Raw genomic sequence first — 16,728 nt, 5'->3', positions numbered from 1 at the left:
TCTAAATATAATAGTTTGCATCTACCAATCCTAACATTTGATGGCACACTTTAATAATATTTCAACTAAGGTGCACAGATATAAATTTGGTATTGATTTCTTTGATTTTCATTTTCTGTATAATGAAAACTTAACATCTCTTTTTTTTTTCTCTTCATAGAATATGGTTTTATCCTGAACCTTCTCAACACTCAATTCCAATGCAGTGTAAGTATTTTGCTTATATATGTCTTTTAGGCAATGCAAATATTTAATAGAGTTCATGGTATTTGTTTCTGTGATAACTCTATCCTTGTCAAATGAGAAATCAATAGAATGCAAAGAGCCTAAGAACTTTACCCAAAAACTTAGAATTTGAGTTTTACCTGTGATGAGACTATTTTCTGGTATTTAAAAAATGGGACCCAAAATATCTATCTATATGGATTTATTATGACATTTAAGTGAGATAATACATGTAAAAATAAGAATTTAATTCTTGTTTTGAAGTCCAAATTTTAGTTCTCTCCTACACATCACATGAAAAGAAGGCACTTTCAGTCTCTTCTAGTGATAACAGACAAAGCCACTGTGGATTAGTTCTAGGAAACAGTGTAAATGCCTAGATTCCTTAGACCCTTAAAGCAATTTAGCTCGCACGTGTTCAGGACACTGCATCTATAATATAGGTAAACCATCTTACTCTTTCTTTATCAGATACATTTCCTAAATTGTCACAGTGCAGCAGTTCTTTTTGAATCTTTTAACCCTGGTCATCTCTTTTATTTATATAGTTTTATATATTAATTTATTGAAATCAAATCCCAGTGTTTTTCTCTAACAGTTGGGATTTAAGGTTTTATCTACAAACAGTACTGAAATTCATAATTAAGGCAGTTTTTGCATTTATCTTAGCACGGTTTCTGAAATATGGAAGGTTATATCAAAACAATTATTGGGATAAATAGATGATATTGTTAACGTAGTTATTCAGATGTGGTGAAAAATTGTGCCTTGTTTTCATGTCTGGTCACTTATTTGCTTGAACAATCCTCACATTAATCCTAGAATAATGTGTTATGAAGTCAACCGTTAGGCCTTTTTTTCTGACATTGAAACCTTAGCAAGGTAGGCAAGATAATTATATTTTGGGCCTTCTAAATACAAAAAATTCAAATCAAGACACACAAAATTCAAACTTACCAGATTGTATTGAAATTAGGCTAGGAATCAGTCCTATAATTTTTATCATATGAAATTATTCTACCTCTGTCTGAATATTAATAATTATAATATTTAGTTTCTTAAGAAATGTTATTAATAATAACCTTCAAATAGTATCTGTGTTCTCAGTGTATGCCTGAAATGCAAATCAGTGTTTATGTGCTAAAAGTGGTCACAGAAACAATTTCTCTCTCCTCATTAAGTTATACAGTTTGGGAAAATTGACAAATGTGTTTTATCTGACACTTAATGTGCTATTTATGAACTTACACTCAATAATTAATACTCCTCATGTAACAAATATATTTAGATATTATATATGTATGTGTGTCTACAGTGTATTTTATTGTGGTAGTTATTAAAAACCCTACTTAGGAGTTCTCGTCACGGCTGAGCAAAAACAAATCTGACTAGCATCCATGAGGATACAGGTTCCATCCCTGGCCTTTCTCAGTGGGTTGAGGATCCAGCATTGTGGTGAGCTGTGGTTTAGGTTGCAGATGCAGCTCCAATCTGGCGTCGCTGTGGCTATGGTGTAGGCCAGAGGCTATAGCTCTGATTCAACCCTGAGCCTGGGAACCTTCATACACCACAGGTGCAGCTCTAAAAAGACAAAAAACAACAACAAACAACCCCCCCAAAAAACTAATTAAAATTAGATTCTGAAGATTACAGAGTACAACGATGAGAAATGTGTGAGTTTTTTGTAATAAGTATACAACAGTTCTACATAAGTGAGGATGAGATTAACAGAGGGTGCACTTTGAATGTTTTTTTTCAGAGTTAGGAATGAGTTTTTGCTGATCAGCCACATTTCATCAGCTTGACTCTCTCTTTCATTAAGTACACATTAGTGGTAGCTTCTGAAATGGAGCAAAACCCACGGTCTGTGCAAGGTTAAAAATCACAATTGTGGTTTCATTAACATCAAAGTTTTATCATTCAAGCTAACAAAATTGAGGACAATATTATCAGTTGAGAAGTTAAAAATAACAAAAGAGGAACAAAAAATATCCAGGATGTTGAGATAGATTAGATGTTAAAATAAAATTTCGAAGCAGAATAAGTCTTAATGATCATCCATTTAAGCAGTTTATTCTAACAGATTAGGAAACAAATTTTCTCTATGCAAGAAAACATGTAGCCTGTTGAACTGCATACATCCCTTAGAGATTAAAGGCAGAGCTGAGGGGAAACTAGAATTTGATGGTCTTAGTGATTATTTCCCGTTCTAACTCAGTTGACTTCCAGAGAACATAAAATAACAAAAAAGTGATTTATTCTATAGTAGTCTTGTTTAAGCCACTCAAATGCCCTATTTTTTTTTTTTTATTCTTGGTTACAGTGCTTTTATTTTTTTATTTTTTATTTTTTTTTTTTATTTTCCCAATGTACAGCAAGGGGGTCAGGTTATCCTTACATATATACATTACAATTATATTTTTCCCCCACCCTTTCTTCTGTTGCAACATGAGTATCTAGACAAAGTTCTCAATGCTATTCAGCAGGATCTTCTTGTAAATCTATTCTAAGTTGTGTCTGATAAGCCCAAGCTCCCGATCCCTCCCACTCCCTCCCCCTCCCATCAGGCAGCCACAAGTCTCTTCTCGAAGTCCATGATTTTCTTTTCTGAGGAGATGTTCATTTGTGCTGGATATTAGATTCCAGTTATAAGTGATATCATGTGGTATTTGTCTTTGTCTTTCTGGCTCATTTCACTCAGTATGAGATTCTCTAGCTCCATCCATGTTGCTGCAAATGGCATTATGTCATTCTTTTTTATGGCTGAGTAGTATTCCATTGTGTATATATACCACATCTTCCAAATCCAATCATTTGTTGATGGACACTTTTTTTTTAATCAAATGTCCTATTTTTATCCTCATTTCCTAGTAATTAAAGAAAAAGGGAAGGGAAGCAGTGTTTTAGCAGGGAAGGAATTCTTGATCATGGACCTGAAATGGGCAGAGATAGAGCAGGATGATGAGCCAGGGAAAGGATATCACTCTCTATGTCAGGTGTGCTTCCTTTCTGTACATTCCCTTACATAAACCTCACTGCATCATAGAAAGTTGGTGCATTTCCTAACTTTTAGAGTTGAGAAAATGGCAGCCTTCCCAAGGTCATACAATAATGAAGTGATAGATTTGTGATTATAGTAAATCAGCAGTTGCTGATTTTGGAGTGTCTGAGAAGGCAAATTTGCATATGTTATATCTAAATTTCATGTCAGCTCCAAAAGAGAAGTTCAACAGCTTGCCTAAGGTGTCAGAGAAAGTAAGTAAGCAATCTTGAATTTAAATCTGGAAGAGCCTAACACCTGTTGATGTTCTTGTTTCTAGATCACCAGAGTTTCACTGTTATTTGACACTTTACCGCTCCCAACATAAATTTCTTTGTTTGAATGGTGGCCTACCTTGAGAATCTCTGTGTGAACAATTCTGAAAACACATGTAAAACTGGGTTTTGAAAAAGTAATATTAATACATTAACCATGGTTGTACATAAAACAGAAAAAAGGAAAAAAGTTTCTACTGAGGTACTGGGTATGTGTGTAGCTCCCAGTTTAATGCTACTCTTAGAATAAAATTAAACTTTTAAAAATTACATTCTTGAGAGCTTTAAATATTAAAAAGAAACTGTGTTTAAAAATCTTAAGTGCACATGCTACTTTTATAGCCTTCTGCTATTAGAAAAGACAATGCAGCATAGCCTTCCAGGACTTTACCATGGAAAGCATTTTCAAAAGTTTTCTCTTACTTTCTAAGAATACTTGCAATCACCTGGCAAACAATGAATTCTGCCTTTTGGTTGCCTTTAAAAATATTAATTTTCAGTCTATGAATAAATCTTTAAATTCACTTCAAAATCAATTCTAATCTCTACTACTGTATGGATTTAAATGTCTTTCACTCAATAAATCTTCTATATATTTTAATCCAAATTATGCAATTAGTTAGATGGTGGTTTCACTGCATTTCATTCTGTTTTTATTTAAATATTCCATTATTCATTAAGACATCAGTTTCTTCATGAGTTCTTTGTAAATAGAGAATATCTTTAATGATTAAGGGTATTTGCTTTCTGTATATTGCCTTCAAAGATCGTCATATTTTATTAAACCTGCATTATAACTGATATGCTGATATGTACAAGTATTTATATGAAGGATGATCCCTTGTTTATAAGAAGACAGTAATGTGCTAAAACAATAGACAAAATCTTATTATACATAGTGTCTCATGAACAATTAAAACACATATTGCTGCTAATCCTTATTGCCATGGAAAATTTAAAAAAAAAAACCTCACCAATGAAATGTGACTCATCAGAATAGCTCTTGTAGGAGTTCCCGTCGTGGCGCAGTGGTTAACGAATCCGACTAGGAACCATGAGGTTGCGGGTTCGGTCCCTGCCCTTGCTCAGTGGGTTAACGATCCGGCGTTGCCATGAGCTGTGGTGTAGGTTGCAGACGCAGCTCGGATCCCGCATTGCTGTGGCTCTGGTGTAAGCCGGTGGCTACAGCTCCGATTCAACCCCTAGCCTGGGAACCTCCATACGCCGCGGGGCCGCTAGCAAAAAGACCAAAAAAAAAAAAAAAAAAAAGCTCTTGTTTGTAATCTGTATCTGTGCCATTGAATTATGCCATACCTCTATTTCCACGTACAAACCTTATTACTAATGTTTGTTTTCATTTAAGTTTATATTTTAAAGATTATTTTGAACAAGATGTTAAGAAGGCTCCTGTGATGTATGCTTTTCTTCTTCTTACTATAACTATAGAATTTATGTGGTCCTTGGGGCTATCTTTCAGAGTTCATGAGTAAATTAAATTTGTTTAAAGTAATTTATCTTTACTGTGTTTAATGATCATACTTATCAAAACTAGCATTTCTTTTTTAGATGCTTGCCTTATATGATAAAGCACTTCAGAGTTATTATTAAGGAAACATTTTTCCTTACGATTTCCCTACAAGTCATCTTTCCATTTGCTTTTAAAGATTTTGTTGTCGCAAATTAGGACACACATGGTCTTCCTGTAAGAGGAGCCTCATGAGGCAAAGTAAAAGACTATGATCTCAAGCCTTTGGAAATGGGGATAAAAGAGTACCCCTAAATTTACTGATCTATAGGAAGCTGACATGAAGATCAAAGAGTTTCCTAAGAATGATCTGGAGCAGCTGCGGTCAACTCTCTGATGAGCCTATAGTTGTAAATGTTAGAGTTGGAGAGATTAACTTCAGGATATTTTGCCTGTAGTATTTTGCTCTATATCAGTGTTTTGACCCTGAGATCTCAAGCAGGGCTCTCTTGTGCTCTATTTTTTAAAAATTATTGTTGTTATTTTTTTATCTTTTTTATGGCTGCACCTAAGGCATATGGGAGTTCCCAGGCTAGGGGTCCAAACAGAGCTGCAGATGTCAGCCCATGCCACAGCCACAGCAATGCAACATACAAGCCGTGTCTACAACGTACACCACAGCTCACAGCAAGGCCAGATCCATAACCCACTGAGTGAGGCCGGGGATCGAACCTGTGTCCTCATGGATACTAGCCAGATTCGTTACTACTGAGCCACAATGGGAACTCTAAATTCTTGATTTGTTTTTTAAAAATCTAGGGAAAAAAAAAGTTACTGTCTTTTGATTTCTACTGCAGACTGTAGAGCTGCTTGGTATACATATAATGCTGCCAACCCGATAAGAACTTAATTCAGAATTCCCTGTAATCCTGAAACCTGTTCACTTGATCCAAACCCTATGGAACACGTTTGGAATATTGTAAAGGGTTTGGTACCCAGGATGATTAGAAACCAACCACAGGCTTATATCCTGCCTTGGGTTGGATTACTTCAGGGTCCTCTGGGCGTTCAGTGGGATCAGAGTAGACAGCCAGGCTTCACTGGCCCCTGCAAGCCTTACAGTCTGGCTCAAAGCAGTCTATACTCTCTTTTTTGTAGACTCGGAATCACCTCTGTATTCCCTAATTTTTAAACTAAAACTTTCCAGGCATAATGGTTAAATATCAACTTTAACCTAAAACTGGATCAGTTTTAGGAATGTAGACAATTTACAACTTGCTTAAGATACATATTTGGCTAATATCAAGGACAATACAGGAGTTCCTGACATGGTCCAGTGGTTGGCAGATCCGACTAGGAACCATGAGGTTGCGGGTTCGATCCCTGGCCTTGCTCAGTGGGTTGAGGATCCAGCATTGCCATGAGCTGTGGTGTGGGTCGCAGATGCTGCTCGGATCCCATGTAGGCCAGCGGCTACAGCTCCAACTAGACTCCTAGCCTGGGAATGTCCATGTGCCGCGGAAGCGGCCCTAGAAAAGGCAAAAAGACAAAAATAAATAAATAAATAACTTTCCCTCATCAACTATTAAAAAAAAAAAAAAGGACAATACAAATGCAAGTTTTTAAAAATGTACTTGAAATTAAAAGAAGAGCAACTTAAAATAATCACGTGTATACTGATATAAAAAAACCTCATAGTAACTACAAACCAAAATCTGTAATCTATATATACACACACAAAAAGAAAAAGGAATCCAAACATAACAGTAAAGATGGTCATCAAATCACAGGAGAAGCGAACAAAAGAAGAAAGGGGGGTAATGACCTACAAAAATAAATCAAAACAATTATCAAGTAATAAGAGAACCAAGACAAAGGGTTCCCATTGTGGCTAAGAGGAAAGAAATCTGACTAGTATCCATGAGGACTCAGGTTTGATTCCTGGCCTCGTTCAGCGGATTAAGTATCCAGTGTTGCCATAGTAAGCTGTGATGTAGGTCGAGGATGCAGCTTGGATCCCCCACTGCTGTGGCTGTGGTATAGGCCAGCAGCTACAGCTCTGATTCGACTGCTAGCTTCGGAACATACATATGCCGCTGGTGTGGCCATAAAAAGACAAAACAAAAAACCTGAGAAAACAAAATACAAATTTTGGAGGTGGCCATCCCACTGCCCCTCACCAGTGGGAGAATTTCATATGTAAATTGATGGACCACAGGTAACTTTCTCAGGTATGCCCTTTTTTTATTTAAACAGAACATTATGAAACAAATCAGCAAATGTAGCATCTCTTTGTCATACTCTCAAAACATTCTGCTAGAAAACAAAATAAAAATACACTGATTAAAGTGTACATTATTCCATTTATGTCCTCTTAAGATTACTTAGAGTATTTTAAATTATTCTTTTTTGTGTATGATTTTAATAGTTTTAATAATGCTTCGTAATGTGTATTTTTAAAAAGGGGTAACAGACTAGATTTCTAGTGCATTTTTCTCTATTTAAAGCAATTGCTTTTTTTGATGACTTGTTTTTCTTAGCATAATAACTAGAGCTAAAGGGCAGTGCTATCATTGTGCTTTGTCACTTGCATCTGAGTATTTGATATCTAATTTTAAACCAAATTAGATGAGTCTTGGAACTATTAACTTTGACTAACACCAAGTCATGACTTACACTGCATAATACATTGCCAAATAATTGCAAAAATAGTGTGTACCTTCAGTGAAAGGGCAAACTCAGAAAGGGGTCCATTAATGAGATTCTCACTGCAATACAATTATTTCATGGTGTTCCATCCTAAGGCCTAGCTTTTCAAGATTTTTGACAGAGGTTTAAATTTTTTCTGATGAAATTCTGTAAGGACCCTAAATTATTATAATTGGATTCAGACCTCTTAAAACAGAGTACCTGCACGTAATGGAGACTTTTCTATACATGCATTCAATAGCTTTGCATTCTTAATTTTCTATCTTATTTTTAAAAATAACACTAATGTAACTTTTGTTAAGTCACTATTTTTGCCATTGTAAGCTGTCATTGGCAGATACAACAAGAGACAAAGAGCCCTACCAGATCCCTCAATAATATGAAAAATGTAGGGAAAAAAGAATGTGATCTTTGTCTTCTACCTTCAAAATCTCTCAAACTAACAATCAAAATAGGTGCTTATTCAAATAACTTTGATATTTTTATTTTAAAATGTGCAATAGCAGGCATTTTTAAGAATAGTTGGAATCACCTATGTTTTTCATTTAGTAATGCACATATTCCCAACGCTGTATCCCCAGGAAACACAACAGAAACTTCTCAAAGATTTTCTCCATTTTTTTGCCTATTATTTTTTTGAGTAGCAAACATGAGTGCCTGAAGCTGTGTTGAGGATATCTGTTCATTACTAAGTACAACACCTTCCACTTGACCACAGGCTCAAAATAATCACAGAAGTCATTGACTCACAATTTTCTGGAACTAATATTTGGTCAGGGATATCTAGGCCTCAGGCAGTGACAAAGATCATTGTGTCTTGTAATCCTGTATGTGGAGGAAATGTGCAGAATTCAGTTTACATCCAAGCCTAAAACTTGCACTTCATCTGCCACCTCATGTCTCCAGGTGGATGTTAAACCAGGGTTACCTAATAATAGTCAATCTAATTGGCATTCCGGAAAATAACTTTTGGAAATTTTATGTCTTTAGTTTCCATGAGGGAACTAGGAAGTACTCAGGTTTTCATCTTCTGGTTTTCTCTTTAAATCAATGCGCCTGTTCTTTTCATGGTCAAATTGTAATGTTTTCCCTTGCCCTGTTCTCGTCACGACAGTTCTCATGTCTCTTCACAGAGATACACAGAGATATCTGTGTCATGAATCACTGAGTCCCCAGCTGCCCAGATGAATGTTGGAGGAAATATTTACGCTCTTTGCAGTGATGTTGAGGACGGAAAAGTCTTGTGAGACATGTTTTAACTATTATTATTTAGCTGCCTCTAGAGGAACACAGGCTGCCATACTCTTACTGGACAGCAGGTCAGTGATTAATAGCAATAATATCTTGTGCTGATTAAAAAAATAAATCTAAGGTAATTGTTCCAATAATTATCCAATAATAGATATATGAAAATATTAACATTTATACATGAAATCAGAAAGTAACTTTGCATTTTAATGATGCCGGTAATTATTAACAATAGAGCACCAACTTCACTTGAATAAATGTTAAGCAATGTACAAATATTTCTCACTTTATCATCACAGTAATCTTTTAAAGTTTTTGTGTTTTAAAGGACTGAAACAAATAAACCAAAAAGCAAAGATTGTCACTTGCCCAAAGTCAAGTACTGGTATTGGGATTGGAACCATAGGTCCTTGTTAAGAAAATTTCTTTTCCCAGTCTTGCTCAGATAACACAAATTCACTCAGTGATCTAGTTGACCTGTCAAAAAGTCACTCACCTTGTTACTCAGTGAACACCAATAAAACAAAAATTATTGAGAATTGATTGAAACTACCAAAATAAAAATAATTAAGATTTTCATGCTTTGGAGAGAACAATATTTACTCCTTTTAAGTATTTTCCAAAATGACTGCCTAAAAGTAGGTGAAAAGAATAGTCAACTGAATGCAGAAAACACTGCTTCCATCCACATTTACATAATAGAATGGGGGTGTTTATTCCCATTTTTCTCTTGCTTTCATAGAAAGGAGTGACTTTATGCTCCAGTCCCCAGGAGAGAAATGAGTAGGAGAAATATATCTGACTAATACATTTAAGAAAAGAAACAAGTGTGGTTGACTCAGTGCCTCTAAGGTCTCCTTTTGCACACAGCTGCTTTGCAAGACATGTGCATCCTCTGCTGTTTCATAGAGGAAGCTTGGAAAGTCTGGCTCTTACCCTGCAGGGGAGGTATGCCATGTCCAAAGGCACTAGGTCCGCATGACTAAGTCCACCTAATTCCAGGGTGAAGGATAAGCAAGTACATTTTACTAAATTAACTAAAGTTCTGTTCTCTGCTCAGAGTTATCAATAATTAACCTAGTATTTCTCCGTTCATTTTCTGTTCTATATCTTATTTCAAGTCTACGAAAAGTAGAAAGAGAGGAGTTTTTTTATAGGCTCCTAGAAAACCCTGCATCCCATAGTCTTGAGAGTATATAAGAACTGGTATTTAAGGACCAAATATGATTGAAGTTTCTGCTATGGGACTAATAAAAGGCCTTAGAGAGTAAAGATCATGTGGCATTTGAATTCAGCCTTTCACAGTGGCTTACCCATCAGGGATTTGCTGATTTTAGAGGTTCAGTGCTGCTTTTAATGGGCCTTAGACTTATTAAGTGTGGCCTGTACAGACCTTAATAAGCAGGAATAGAATTCTCTGCAGCTGACACCAATCTGACCTAAGACATGAGATGGTCCCTCATTGCTAAAGGTGACCCCGTCTACGCTGGCATGGATTTTTTTCAAGCAGATAAAGTATATTGAAAAAAAAAAAGAGACACTGAGACCTACTTTATGGTCATTTAAAACAAGCAAAAATTGGGTAACCTAGAATTTAAGTCATTGAAGTGTGGATTAATCTTCCCTGCTTTTCTTGTGCTTCTCAGCCATTACCGTAGATTGCAATTGATCATTGCAAAGGCAGTTAAATTTCCAGTGAGAAGTTCTGAGAGTATCCAGTATATAAGTTGACACACCCCACATTTAGTTATTTATGTAGTTTTTAACTAAATTAAGTGTTATATGAAAAATATTTAGCCGTGCCAATTTTTAGTGACATACATATTCTTTTGTTAGATCCCCTTTTATTTGGTCTCAAACTGGACCTGAATTGAGTTGTTTTCAGAACTCTGACATTTTAGATTTCAGAGATCCAGACTGTGGTTTCATCCACCTAATCTCAGTAGATCTTATTCTACAAAATACGATAGAAAAGAGGCCATTAGATTTGTAAAGTGTATGCCATCAGCTTTGACTAAGGACAAAAAAAAAAAAAATCAATAAAATCATTGCAAGTACAAATACTTAAGATAGCTATTTTAAAAAGCCTGAGCTGGAACATTCTGTCTGTAGGAATCTCATTTCTCAGGAAATCTGGGAGTGACTGGATTAATTTTAAAATCTGATTTGGTCTTGATATCAAGAGTAGTAAAGAATGAAAAGATTAAAAAATATAAACTAATTAAACTTGAAAAGGAGAGAATTTCCATGAGAGCTCTTATGATTTTCAAGGAAAGGAAGTATACATTTGATAGGATACAAATGAAATCTTGAGTCAGGCTAGACAGATAAGAAAGCAGAGAAGACACACCTCAGTGTAATTAGTTTTAAGGAAGGTATTAAGAAAGGGACACCTGTTTTCGATTCTACTAGATCAGAAAGGGTGGCTGGATACCCCCCAAATAAATAAATAACAGCAGAACAGAAGCAAGCTCTTAATGATTAGGAACTTCATCTCAGAAAAAGTGCAAAAATATTGAGAGGTATCCTCTTAAATATTTAATTAAGCTTTTTTTTTTTTTTTTTAGGGCCACACCTGTGGCATATGGAGGTTCCCAGGTTAGGGGTCCAATCAGAGCTGTAGCTGCCCGTCTATGCTAGGGCCACAGCAATACTGGATCCGGGCTGTGTCTGCGACCTATACCACAGCTCACTGCAATGCCAGATTCTTAACCCACTGATCAAGGCCAAGGATCAAACCTGCTTCCTCATGGATACTAGCTGGGTTTGTTAACCGCTGAGCCATGATGGGAACGCCTTAAATATTTATTTAAATAACTAATTCATAAAACAAGATGTATCACCTCACGTCTTTCAGGATGGCTGTCATCGAAAAAAACATAAATAACAAATGTTGGCAAGAGTGTGGAGAAAAGAGAAGCTTTGCGCACTGTTGGTGGGAATGTAAATTGGTGCAGCTATGGTGGAAGACAACATGGAGGTTTCTCAGTAAACTAAAGATAGAACTGTCATATGACACAGAAATTCCACTCCTGACTATATACCTAAAAACAAATCAAAGCACTAATTTGAAAAGTTATATGCACTCCAATGTTTACAGCAGTGTTATTTACAATTGCCAAGATACAGAAGCAACCTAAGTGCCCAGCAGCAGATAAATGGATAAAGAATGGGGTGCATATATGCAGTGGAATACTACCCATCATAAAAACGAGTGAGGTTTTGCCATTTGCAGCAACATGGATGGACTTGGGGGTTATTTTACTAAGGAAATTAAGGCAGACAAAGACTAATCCTGCATGATATCACTTATGTGTAAGATCTAAAAAATAAAATAAATCATTGGACGTAACAAAAAAAAAACTCACAGATAATAGAGAACAAACTAGTGGTTCCAAGTGGGGAGGGGGCAGAAGGGAGGGACGATACAGGGGTAGTGGAGTAAGAGGTGAAAACTACTATGTATAAAATAAATAAGCTGTAAGGATATATTGCCCAATACAGGGAATAGAGCCAATAATTTGTAATAACAATAAATGAAATATAAACTTTAAAATTTGTGAATCACTGTATTGTTCACCCAGAACTGTATAATATTGTACATCGACTATACCTCAATTTAAAAAAATAAAAATATACAAAACCGTATGAATCACAATTTGAAGATAAGGCCAGAATAGTTAGAGAGACACTTAGAAATATTAAGCAGTTGGAGAAAACATGGACAACTCTGAGAGGGGAGGACTGACTAGTAAGATTAGAGTATTTAGCCAAATAATTACTGAGTGGAGTTCAAGGTAAGCCAGGTAATGTAGGTGAAGAAGTATTGCTTGAGTTCTAAGGAAACAGACACAAAAGAGAGGAGACACCTTGAAAGACAGCCAGGCTGGATAATAATATTCATATTCATTCATACTTGATCTGATGGGAAAATATATGCTTGAAAAAATATTCAGACAAGGGATGAGAAGATATATAATATTTCTTTGAATGTTCTATGATTTTTGCAGATCCAGAATTTGTTCTTTAGCTCTGTCTAACCAAGGGGCTTCCCAAAGCAAAACTAGCCATTTCAATAGGAAATACAAAAGTCTGACACCACCAGGGAAAGAGTAAAATATGTCTTTTTATCTAGCAAAATCGCTTGCTCTGTATGTGGCAGAGAAAAACAAAAATGAACCCAGGTTAAACTGCTGAAAACTAAGCTGAGCCCTTCTCAAAGTATGTGGGTAAAAGGGTAAGAAAAAGCAAATAAAGCATAGCTTCTACTACAGAGAAAGAGAGAGTAGAAAGAAATGCTACTCAAGGTTGGACATATTCAAACGATGAAAGGAGGAAGATGTCCAGGGCCTCGAGAAATTATAAAGAGATCCCGGTCACAAGGAGGCTTTTTTCCTTTTTTTGTGCTATGCCCAAACACAGGAAAGAAAGAGATCTCCAGATCTGGGAACTGGGCCACCACTAGTGCAAATTTCCACACATTGCTAAAAGGCACATATGCCTCAAATGCCACTTTCTGAGTGAGGAGACAGCATGAATAAATGGATGACAGTCCTGGCACCAGCTACAGAAGAGACATCCACTGCCCAGCCTTCAGAGTGGGTTATCTGCCCAAGTCTCTCAGAAGGTGACTAACTCACAAGGTCAGTTTCATTTTTAGAATGTATTTTATTTTATTATTGACTTTAATAAGAAATGTGAACTTTGATATATATTCAAGTTTTATATTCATATGTTGGTAAGGGGATTCAATTTTTGGATGGTAATTTTGTTTTGAACTCCATAGTGGGGGGGGGGTCCTTAAATTCAAATATAGAGAATGTGTGACTGACTACTATTAGGCTTCTAATAGCTCTCATTTAATCTCATCTATATTTCATCCGCTGCAATTAAGTTTCATCCCGTAATCTCTAGTGAGGTACTTTGAAGGTAGTGGTCATGGCTAATTTGTGTTGCAAAACTGACTGGAAGGAAATATTCAGTTTAGGGTTTAGCAAAGCCTTTGAGGTCCTTCAATTAATGACTTGTTCTAAACCAGTGCTTCTCTAACTTTAATGTACATAAGAATTACCTGGGGATTCTATGAAACTATAGACTAAGCAGTTCTGGGCTGGGTCTGAAATTATGCATTTCTAACAGGCCCCAGCTGATGTTGATGCTTCAAGTCTCAAATTTTAAGGTTCTTTCTAACTAATTTCAAAACCCTCTGGGGGCAGAACTAACTTCCTGCCAGTGAATCCAGGAGTAACGTGGAAACCAGGTTGATATTAGGTGAGTGAGGTGATGAACTTGGGAACGGGGGTAACCTGATCCGTCACCCCTGCCCTCCACAAAAGTGAGCAGGTATAATAAGGGCTGATCAAAGAATGAGTTGTTGAACCTAACGAGAGAAAAAAATCTGAGGAGAATTATGGAAGAATATTTATTTCCCATTCTTCATATCTCTATGAAAGAGGAGCAAATTCCTTCTTCAGAACCCAAGGAATAAAGGCATAAGAATACATCCGGCCCTACCCCACTTTCTCCTTCTCCCTAAGGACAGAAGAGTAATGCATTTGTTTAATTGGCCAAGGGCACTCCCAGTTTTCCTGTGGGGCTACCTAACCTGCAGGATGCTTACTTTTCTCCGGTCCTGCAAAGGATAAGCTTCTCTGGTCAGGAAGGCCATCTCTGTTCAGCTCTGCCAGCATTGGGTGGGTCAGTCTGTTTAACCCTGAGGTGAAGCATTTCAGAGCTAAGCGGCCATATTCTTCTTAAGCCACATTGACCAAACAGCTTCATCAGTGATTCAGATGTCATTTTCTCTCTAGTGTCTCTGTTTTGTTTCTGGGTGAGTTCCAAACTTAGAAGGAGGGGAAGATAGACTAAATGTGTTCTCCAAGGGCTATCTGAAGGACCAATGGGAAGTACAATGTTTGTGAAATGCCTCTTGATTTGTGCTTAGGACTGGTTCTCTCTCCTGACTCTACCTGCTTCTAGGCTAAGTTATAAGACCAGAATTAAGGAGGAAGAAATAAAAGACCAGACTGCTCACTCCTGATCTTGAAGATTATTAGAAGATTGGTAGTGGTAATGTGATGAGTTCTCTCTAAGCAATTATCGCTTTATCCATCAGGTCCTAAGCCTAGCAAAATGCAAACTTTTAATTCAGAAACATTTGTACCAGGGAACCTGGGCACATAGAACAAGTGACCTGTTGCCTGTGAACTAGCACAGGGAAAGGCATGGATTCACTGGAGAACCTTGGCTTTCACATCAATGAACCTTGGGTTTTCACATCAATTTCACATCAATTGATGAAAGCCATCAGTTGATTGGCTTTCAATCAATTGAGGTTGCTGAGATATTACCCAGATAAGAAATGAGAACATTTGGGAGAAGAAGTTAGTTAAGACAGAGATAATTCTCTACCCCACACCCAACCTATGTGCAGTTGAGTAGGCAGTTGATGATAAAATAATTTATCATTTTAAAAAGTAAAAAGAAGGTGCTGAACACATAAGTAAAAGTTACCAGGCTTAAGATTGGAGAAAAGAAGCCTATGAGTGTGAGGACTGTAAGATGAAAGACAAATGGACAGAACCGTAGATCAAGGAGTTAGTGTTGCACAGCCCATTAAATCTCCACAAACCTCTCCAAAACAGTGGTTCTTTGTCCAGTCATCATCCCAGACCAGCTCCTTACAGCAGAAGACAGCACAGAGGACTTCCATGAATCTGAGATACTCTCAATGAGGACAAAGACATAGCAATCCCATGTCATATATGGCTACTGTCACAGGGGCGGGGGTGGGGTGGGAGGAAGACAAAGGAGAACACAATCTAAGGCTCATTTACATAAAGAGAATTATTTAAACTAGCACTGGTGGGGAGTTAAACTATGAACAGACAATTTTAATAGGGAAAAAACTGTGATGTTGTTTCTGAAACATTTCCTCACCAGTGGCATAAGGTTCTTAAGCAGTATCAGATCAGCTATAGAAAAAAATGTGTGTTTTCTAAATTGACCAAAGAAAAACCACACTGAGAATGGAGGTGGAAAAAGACACAGAGGATAAACTGGGCAATTAAATCTCAAACTAAAAATATTTGAGGAATGGACAGCAAAGAAAATGGAAAGGAGGCAATTATGAAAGGTAAGAATTACTATCAGCTGGAGTTGCCATTGTGGCTCAGTGGAAAGGAATCTGACTGGCATCAGTGAGGACACAGGTTCAATCCCTGGCCTCCCTCAGTGGGATGAGGATCCGGCCTTGCAGTGAGTTGTAGTGTAGGTCACAGATGTGGCTTGGATCTGGCATTGCTGTGGTTGTGGTGTAGGCCAAGGGCTATAGCTCCAATTCAGCCCCTACCCTGGGATCCTCCATGTGCTGCAGGTGCGGCCCTTAAAAAAAAAAAAAAAAAAAAAAAACCTAAAAGCTAAAAGGAAACATGATCTTAAAGAGCATTTTGCCAGGGCCGTTTGGAATTAGCAGATGCAAACTATTCTATATAGAATAGATAAACAACAAGGTCCTACTGCATAGCACAGGGAACTTTATTCACTAGCTGGTAACAAACCATAATGGAAAGAATATGAAAAAGAATATATGTGTATATAACTATTGCACAGCAGAAACTAACATTGTAAATCAACTATATTTCAATCAAATAAATTTTTAAAAAACTGCTTTTGCAAGCTGCACACATGCACTCAAAATTTATATCTTTATGATATTGTTGTGAAAGTCAGTATGTGAATGATACGGAAAAAGTTGTAAGAGAATT

General features: G+C 36.7%; 1 protein-coding gene across 1 annotated transcript in view; it reads left to right on the top strand.

Annotated features, from left to right (window-relative positions):
- LOC146398664 (uncharacterized) overlaps positions 1-16,523 on the top strand; it is a 304,287-nt gene extending 287,764 nt beyond the window's left edge. Inside the window, exons 11-15 of the transcript XR_014820084.1 lie at positions 161-207; positions 8,848-9,033; positions 13,385-13,605; positions 14,102-14,233; positions 14,942-16,523. The gene's annotated coding sequence lies outside the window, so the exon portion shown is untranslated. The remainder of the gene's footprint in view (positions 1-160; positions 208-8,847; positions 9,034-13,384; positions 13,606-14,101; positions 14,234-14,941) is intronic.
- Positions 16,524-16,728: the final 205 nt, after the last annotated feature.

The sequence above is a fragment of the Sus scrofa genome, chromosome 11, assembly GCF_054392235.1.
Source record: "Sus scrofa isolate SSC_HxYL_T2T_F1_AM1 chromosome 11, Sscrofa_HxYL_maternal_Yorkshire_Landrace_v2.0, whole genome shotgun sequence".
NCBI classification, from domain to species: Eukaryota; Metazoa; Chordata; class Mammalia; order Artiodactyla; family Suidae; genus Sus; species Sus scrofa.
The sequence above is the reverse complement of the archived record's forward strand: the minus strand, read 5'-3'. Positions and strand labels throughout refer to the sequence as shown.